The 7,659-nt window shown below is 57.0% G+C and overlaps 1 pseudogene across 1 annotated transcript in view; it reads right to left on the bottom strand.

Moving 5' to 3' along the window:
- Window positions 1-577: 577 nt before the first annotated feature.
- Window positions 578-7,659, bottom strand: part of LOC308163953 (PDZ domain-containing RING finger protein 4-like) — a 45,082-nt pseudogene continuing 38,000 nt past the window's right edge. Inside the window, exons 5-9 of the transcript in view lie at window positions 6,712-6,774; window positions 3,963-4,061; window positions 2,828-2,950; window positions 1,977-2,396; window positions 578-1,919 (exon numbers count right to left, since the gene is read on the bottom strand). The product of the transcript in view is annotated as a PDZ domain-containing RING finger protein 4-like (transcript). The remainder of the gene's footprint in view (window positions 1,920-1,976; window positions 2,397-2,827; window positions 2,951-3,962; window positions 4,062-6,711; window positions 6,775-7,659) is intronic.

The following is a 7,659-nucleotide window of genomic DNA, read 5'->3' as shown; positions in this document are numbered from 1 at the left end:
TGGGGACCTGACTGACTGGACTGGTCAACATGTGGTTTAGGTTTTGGTCAAGGTTAGGGTTAAGGGTTAGGGTTAAGGGTTTGGGTTAGGGTTAAGGGTTTGGTCATGGTTAGGGTTTGGTCATGGTTAGGGTTAAGGTTTGGGCTAAGGTTATGGTTAGGGTTAAGGGTTAGGCATGGTTTGGGCTAGGGTCATGGTTAGGGTCAGTTTAAGGTTTGGATCTGCGGTGACCAATGGGATGCCGGTCCGAAAGGCCCCTTTAGTCTCTCCTACTGTGTCCATGGCAACGCACGGCTTCATTCCAAGCAGGATGCTAGTGTGGAACATTACGCTGCATTCATGAGCTCCTCAGAAATAGAAAAACGTGGAAAAAAGAATCTCTAACTCGGCAACTCCCGAGTTGTACCTCCGAGATCCCCAAGTTTCCCTACCCAGAGCTACTGTACCTCAGGACGAACCCCCGAGATCAGGTGAAGAAGCTCTGGGCGAGATCCTACGTGGTGAAACCCGGGATTTCCGAGGAGCACTTGAAAGCACCGTTAGAACCCCCCCCCCAAAAAAAACACGGTGTCCTGGCCTACACGGTGGTGACAGAGAGGAAGGCGTTGTGGACCTTGGTCCCCTCCGGCGCCCTGGCCCCGTGGCTCATCAGCTCCTGGATGGTCATCCAGTTGTCCAGGATCTTCTTGTTGCGTTTCTTCAACATCTTCTTGTGGCTCAGCTCCAGGATGTTCACCTCCCTCCGGCTGCCCTCGGTGCCGCTGGCCGGCCCGCTGGACTCGCGCAAACACTCCAGCCGGCTCTTCTGCATGTACTCCCTCCTCCTCCTCTGCTCCCGGGCCCGGGCCAGGTGCTGCTTCCTCTCCTCCTTGCTCCAGTACCGCCCCATCTTCATCTCGCTCATGGCGTCGTCGTCGGTGGTCATGCCGCCGCTGCGCTCCTCCCGGATCCTCAGCGCCCGCTCCCTCAGGATGCGGTCGCGGGCCGGCCGGCCGCCGCGAGCCACGTAGCGCGTCCCGTCCGCGCGGACTTTCACCTTGAACTCCAGGCGGGGTTCCCCGGGGGAACGTCCTCCTCCCCCTCCTCCCCCCACGCCGCCGGCACGGTGGAGGCTAAGGAGGCTGAGCTGGCTCTGGCTGTACTCCAGGGAGGTGGTGGAGTGCTGGTGGAGGAGGTGGTGCATGTAGCTCTGGAGCTGCTGCCCGCCTTGCTGGTGGGCGTGGGGGGCCGTGTGGTAGGGGGATGCGTGGTGGTGGTGGTGGGGCCCTGCCCTCTGGGACCCCCCCTGCCGGGTCCCCCTGCTGCTGCCTTTACGGTCGCAGCGTTCGTCGTCCGCCGGCAAGGCCGGGTCTGACTCGGAAGGGGACGGGTTGCTCTGGTCCGGGCTGGACGAGATGACCGCGCCTGGGTCCTGTGGTCGGCTGTGGACGGGGGTCCCCAGGGTGGAGATGGTGGTGGTGGGGGTGGCGGTGGCCAGGAGGCTGCGGAGGTTCTTCTGGTTGGTCAGGCTGATGCGTCTCTGCAGGGAGTGGTCGGGCGACCGCTCGGTCCCCAGGGGGGTGGAGCGGGCGCTCTCGGCCGTGTTGTAGGCGCTGGAGCTGTTGTTGTCCTTGTTGTTGTCCTTGTCCCCCCCCCTGGTCACCTTGTCGCTGTTGTTGTCCGACCTCTCCGCCGGGTGCTCGTTGATGTCAGCCAACTTGCCGCCGCGCCGCTTCCGTCCGCCTTTGGGGCTCCGTCCGGGGGAGAGGAGAGGAGGGGGGGGGGGGGTCCCGGGGGTCCCTGCGGGGGACGACGTTGCGTAGCTGGTGGGCCTGCATGATGCTCTGGCACTCCAGCTCGATGCTGCACAGCTCCTCGTTCAACATGCGCAGCTCCTGCTCCACCCCGCCTCCTCCCCCTCCTCCTCCACCTCCTCCTGATCCCCCCACCCCTCCTCCACCCCCTACTCCTCCTCCTCCTCCTCCACCTCCGGCCACTCTTCCCTGCTCCGCCGTCACGCTGCACTCGATGGTGCTCCGTCGGCTGTAGTACACGCCGCCGCACTCCCCTCCGTTGCGGATCTGGCATTTGAGCTCCAGGAGCTGCTGGAAACTGTCACACTCCAGCCCCTCCAGCCCCCCCAGTCCCAAACCTTTCATGCCCAGCCTCCCCTCACTGCCGTCCCGGGCCAGGCTCCTGGGTGCCCCGGGCGCCCGGGGACCCTGCCTCTGGGCCTTCTCCGGCCCCCAGCGGTCCCTCAGGACCTGGGGCAGCCGGCGGCGGACCCGGGCCAGCAGGACGTCCTGCCCGGAGCTCTCGTCGTTGCGTCCCACGCCGCTGTCCTTGTCCTGGGGGTTGGAGGAGCAGGTGGCCGTGTCCGTCATCACCTCCTCGTCCTCCTCCTCGGCCGGATGACGCTGAGGTGACAACAAGAAGCGGGAAAAACAGACGTGAATATTCTCTCTTTCTATTCTACGGTGCTCTTCTATTTTTGTCTTATTCATCTAATGCGTCACAAATAATGTACATATTCATTGATATTAATTTTAATTCATCATCCATTCATGTGTTCATCCATTCATCCATCCATCCATCCATCTATCCATCCATCCATTCATTGATCCATCCATCCACCCATCCATCCATCCCTCCTGCCCTCCATCTATCCATCCAACCACCCATCCATCCCTCCCTCCCTCACTCTCTCCCTCCCTCCCTCCCTCCCTCCCTTCTTCCCTCCATCCATCCATTCCTCCATCCATCCCTCCCTCCCTCCCTCCACCCACCCGTCCCTCCTTCCCTCCCTCCCTTCTTCCCTCCATCCATCCATTCCTCGATCCATCCCCACCTGCTCCTCTCCCCTGGTGCGGTCGTGCGCCTCCTCCTCCTCCTCCTCCTCCTGCCTCCTCTCCTCCAGGATCTCCATCTTCAGCTCCTCCAGCAGCTCGCTGTGCTCCTCGTCCAGCCACACCTCCTCCAGCTGAGACAGAGGAGGAGCAGTTAGCCTAGCATTAACAACCACACCTCCTCCAGCTGAGACAGAGGAGGAGCAGTTAGCCTAGCATTAACAGCCACACCTCCTCCAGCTGAGACAGAGGAGGAGCAGTTAGCCTAGCGCTAACAACCACACCTCCTCCAGCTGAGACAGAGGAGGAGCAGTTAGCCTAGCATTAACAACCACACCTCCTCCAGCTGAGACAGAGGAGGAGCAGTTAGCCTAGCGCTAACAACCACACCTCCTCCAGCTGAGAGAGAGGCGGAGCAGTTAGCCTAGCGCTAACAACCACACCTCCTCCAGCTGAGAGAGAGGCGGAGCAGTTAGCCTAGTTAGCCTAGCATCAACAACCACACCTCCTCCAGCTGAGACAGAGGAGGAGCAGTTAGCCTAGTTAGCCTAGCATCAACAGCCACACCTCCTCCAGCTGAGACAGAGGAGGAGCAGTTAGCCTAGTTAGCCTAGCATCAACAACCACACCTCCTCCAGCTGAGAGAGAGGAGGAGCAGTTAGCCTAGTTAGCCTAGCATTAACAACCACACCTCCTCCAGCTGAGACAGAGGAGGAGCAGTTAGCCTAGTTAGCCTAGCATTAACAACCACACCTCCTCCAGCTGAGACAGAGGAGGGTGCATTTAGCCCTCTGAGCCAAAGGCTAGCATCAACAACCATTAACATCCAGAGGTAACCGTTACCAGTAGGCTAGCAGTAAGAACCATTAACAGGTAACCGTTAGCATTAGGCTAGCAGTAACAATAACAGGTAACCACTAGCCCTCTGAGCTAAAGGCTAGCATTAACAACCACCCCTCCTCCAGAGTCTCCTACGTGGAAGACACAAGCGTCCACCATTACGCCAACAGAACATCCTCAAGGCCCGAGGGTGAGACTTGGGTTTACACGACTCAAGACAGGGCGACCTCGTCACGAGAGTGTGATTCCCGTCCTCCGATTTCTACCTCCCCCAGCCTCGCCGGGAGGCCGCCTCACCTGCTCGGGGCGGGTGACCAGGAGGAGGATGCTCCGGGACTCCTCACTGGACAGCAGCCTCACGGCCTCCTGCCTGTCCTGCACGTCACGCCCGTTTATCTGCAACAACAACAACAACAACAACAGTATATTAGAATAATAAGCGGTTGAACACAGATGCAGTATCAAACGTGTCATTTTTCGCGCCGTATCGTGCAAGATAGCGGCTAAACACAGACGCAGTATCTGCAATCTCTCACGCCGTATCAGAAAGAGCAGCGCTTGAATACAGTTGCAGTAATAACACTTTTATCTATATATTTTTCTTCATTGTCTTATTGTGTTGTTAAATGTTTATCTATGTTCTATATATATGTATCTATTATTGTCATTTTTATTTTTATTTTTTATTTTCTCTTACTATCCTTCTTTTTTCATATTTTTTTAATGCTGTATGTAAAGCACTTTGACTTGCCCCTATTGTATGAAATGTGCTATACAAATATAGCCTTGCTTGCCTAATAATAATAATTAGGCGTTAACAACACTTAGGTTGTGGGTTCGATTCCTGCTGGGACCATATACTGAACTATGTATGCACTCAATACACGCAATGCAAGTGGCTTTGGATACAAGAAAAAAAAAATATACGTATATACGTATGGTCCCTGCGGGAATCAAACCCACAACGACAAGTGTCGTTAGCGCAACAACAACCACAACCACAACAACCACAACCACAACCACAACAACAACAACAACAACCACAACAACAACTACAACAACAACCACAACAACAACAACCACATCCACAACAACAACAACCACAACAACAACCACAACCACCACAACAACAAAACAACAACCACAACAACAACCACAACAACAGCAGCAGCAGAGGGATGAGGAGGTGCACACAGGAAGGCAGCGAGAACAAAGAAATGACCCCCTTTCAATTCTTCCTCAGTCTCACTTTATGCACACACACACACACACACACACACACACACACACCGGAAGGCAGGTCCACTCTGCAACCATTACAATGAGGTAAAGTAATGGGGTCGGACGTCGGGGAGAAACGCTGGTGTTCATGAAAGCCTGCTCCACACACACACACACACACACACACACACACACACACACACACACACACACACACACACACACACACACACACAATTAACTTGTGTGTGACAGCTGGCGTTCATCTTTTCCCCAGCAGAGTAATGGGGCTGTCAGGGGGAGATAATAGGGCAGGGTGCAGCCCCCGCACACGCACACTCACACACACACACACACACGCGCATACGCACACACACACGCACGCACGCACACAAAATCATACACACACACACTCAAACGGACGCACACACATACATATACACACGCACGCACTCGTACACACGCGCACGCACACACGCATGCACACGCACACACGCATGCACACGCACACACACACACAAAATCATACACACACACACGCACACACACACCTCTCTCTGATGTGTTCTGCTAGGGGACCATAGGTGGAGGTGCCTGCGCTGAGCTGGGGGGGCCTGGGGGTGGTGGGCTGGGGGAGGGGGGCCTCTTGGGGGGGGGCTGAGGGGGTGTCTGGGGGGGGTGGTGGTGGGCTGGAGGGGGCTCTCTCTCTGCTGTGTGGTGGGGGAGACAGAGAGCCCCCCAGGAGAGAGAGCAGCAGGGTGTATGAAGGTACTCTCCTGTGGGGTGTCTGGGGGGGGGGGCCTGGGGCTGTGGAGAGAGGCTGGGGGGGTGGGCTGGTGCTGTGGAGAGAGGCTGGGGGGGGTGGGCTGGTGCTGTGGAGAGAGGCTGGGGGGGGTGGGCTGGTGCTGTGGAGAGAGGCTGGGGGGGTGGGCTGGTGCTGTGGAGAGAGGCTGGGGGGGGGTGGGCTGGTGCTGTGGAGAGAGGCTGCGGGGGTGGGCTGGTGCTGTGGAGAGAGGCTGGGGGGGGTGGGCTGGTGCTGTGGAGAGAGGCTGGGGGGGGTGGGCTGGTGCTGTGGAGAGAGGCTGGGGGGGGTGGGCTGGTGCTGTGGAGAGAGGCTGGGGGGGTGGGCTGGTGCTGTGGAGAGAGGCTGGGGGGGGGTGGGCTGGTGCTGTGGAGAGAGGCTGGGGGGGGGTGGGCTGGTGCTGTGGAGAGAGGCTGGGGGGGGTGGGCTGGTGCTGTGGAGAGAGGCTGGGGGGGTGGGCTGGTGCTGTGGAGAGAGGCTGGGGGGGGGTGGGCTGGTGCTGTGGAGAGAGGCTGGGGGGGGTGGGCTGGTGCTGTGGAGAGAGGCTGGGGGGGGTGGGCTGGTGCTGTGGAGAGAGGCTGGGGGGGGTGGGCTGGTGCTGTGGAGAGAGGCTGGGGGGGGGGGGAGAGGTCCCCCAGGGAAGGTGTATGAAGGTACTCTCCTGTGGGGTGTCTGGGGGGGCCTGGGGGTGGTGGGCTGGGGGGGGGGGGGGTATGAAGGTACTCTCCTGTATGAAGGAACTCTCCTGTGGTTAAACCTACACTAACCACTTACCTCCTAACCTGAATGAACATTAAACATGCAGACACACATAACACACTGGAGCTAGAGACTGGAGAGAGGACACCTTGAGAGCTGTTACAAGGACCTTTTGAGTGTGTGTGTGTGGGAGGGGGGGGGGGGGTGTTTGTGAGTGAGTATGATTATGTATGTATGTGTGCGTGAGTGTGTGTGTGATTATGTGTGCATGTGTGAGTCAGTGTGTGTGCGTGTGTGTGTGTGTGTGTGTGTGAACATACACACCTGTAGTATCCTGTCTCCCTCCCTGATGCGTCCGTCTCTCGCTGCGATGCTGTTGGCCCCCACCTGGACACACACACACACACACACACACACACACAAACGGACACACGGACAGAGAAGTCAGTCCAGACACTCCCAGATCAGTCCACTGTCTCATGTAAACATCAGCAGTGTAAAGGTTATAGAGTGATCACATTAAGCAGGGATGAGCAGCCATCAAAGTATTGACATTGTCATGTTTAATCAACTCCTCTTCCCACCCCCCCTCCTGTCCTGGATGTCCAGACCCAGACGTCAGACCACTCCTACCCAGGGGAGGGGGCCTCTACCCTGGTCAACACCTTCTCCTCTCCCCTCCTCCCCTGGATGTCAGCTGGCCTTTACCACTGACAGCATCTTCATCCAGCAGCCCACAGCTCATTACTGGACTCTTCATCCCCTGAGGGGGGGGGGGGGTAGTTAGGGGGGGGTAGTTGTACTGTGAGGTACAGCTGTGTCTGGCAGTACCTCAGTGAGACTGGATATGTTGAGGAATGGGTTTGATGTGGTGTTAGTCAGGGGAGGCTGGGGGAGGTAGAAATCGGAGGACGGGCTCCGTGTTAGGGCATGGAATGGGAATCAGGGATGCTACGAATCGATGCTATGTCCTCCGATTTCTACCTCCACCAGCCTCCCACCAGCTCATCAAACTATAACACTCTGTGATGTATCTGGTATCACTCTTGTCAGCGTGAAAATAAATAATCCAAAATATTGCTTTTTTACCAAACCAATTTTCTAGAGACACTTTGATTGAACATCACAGGGTTTCGGGCGTAACGCCGTTTGAAATATGACAGCGCGGATTCACTCCTGTAGCTGTTGTATCTGTAGTGAGGTTATTAGGTAGTGATGCTGTCTAAAATGACGATGCTTTGATGTCGGAGTGTGCGGATATATATTTTATCA

The sequence above is a fragment of the Nansenia antarctica genome (genome assembly GCF_963989245.1).
Source record: "Nansenia antarctica genome assembly, chromosome: 8".
Lineage (NCBI taxonomy): Eukaryota > Metazoa > Chordata > Actinopteri > Argentiniformes > Microstomatidae > Nansenia > Nansenia antarctica.
The sequence above is the reverse complement of the archived record's forward strand: the minus strand, read 5'-3'. Positions and strand labels throughout refer to the sequence as shown.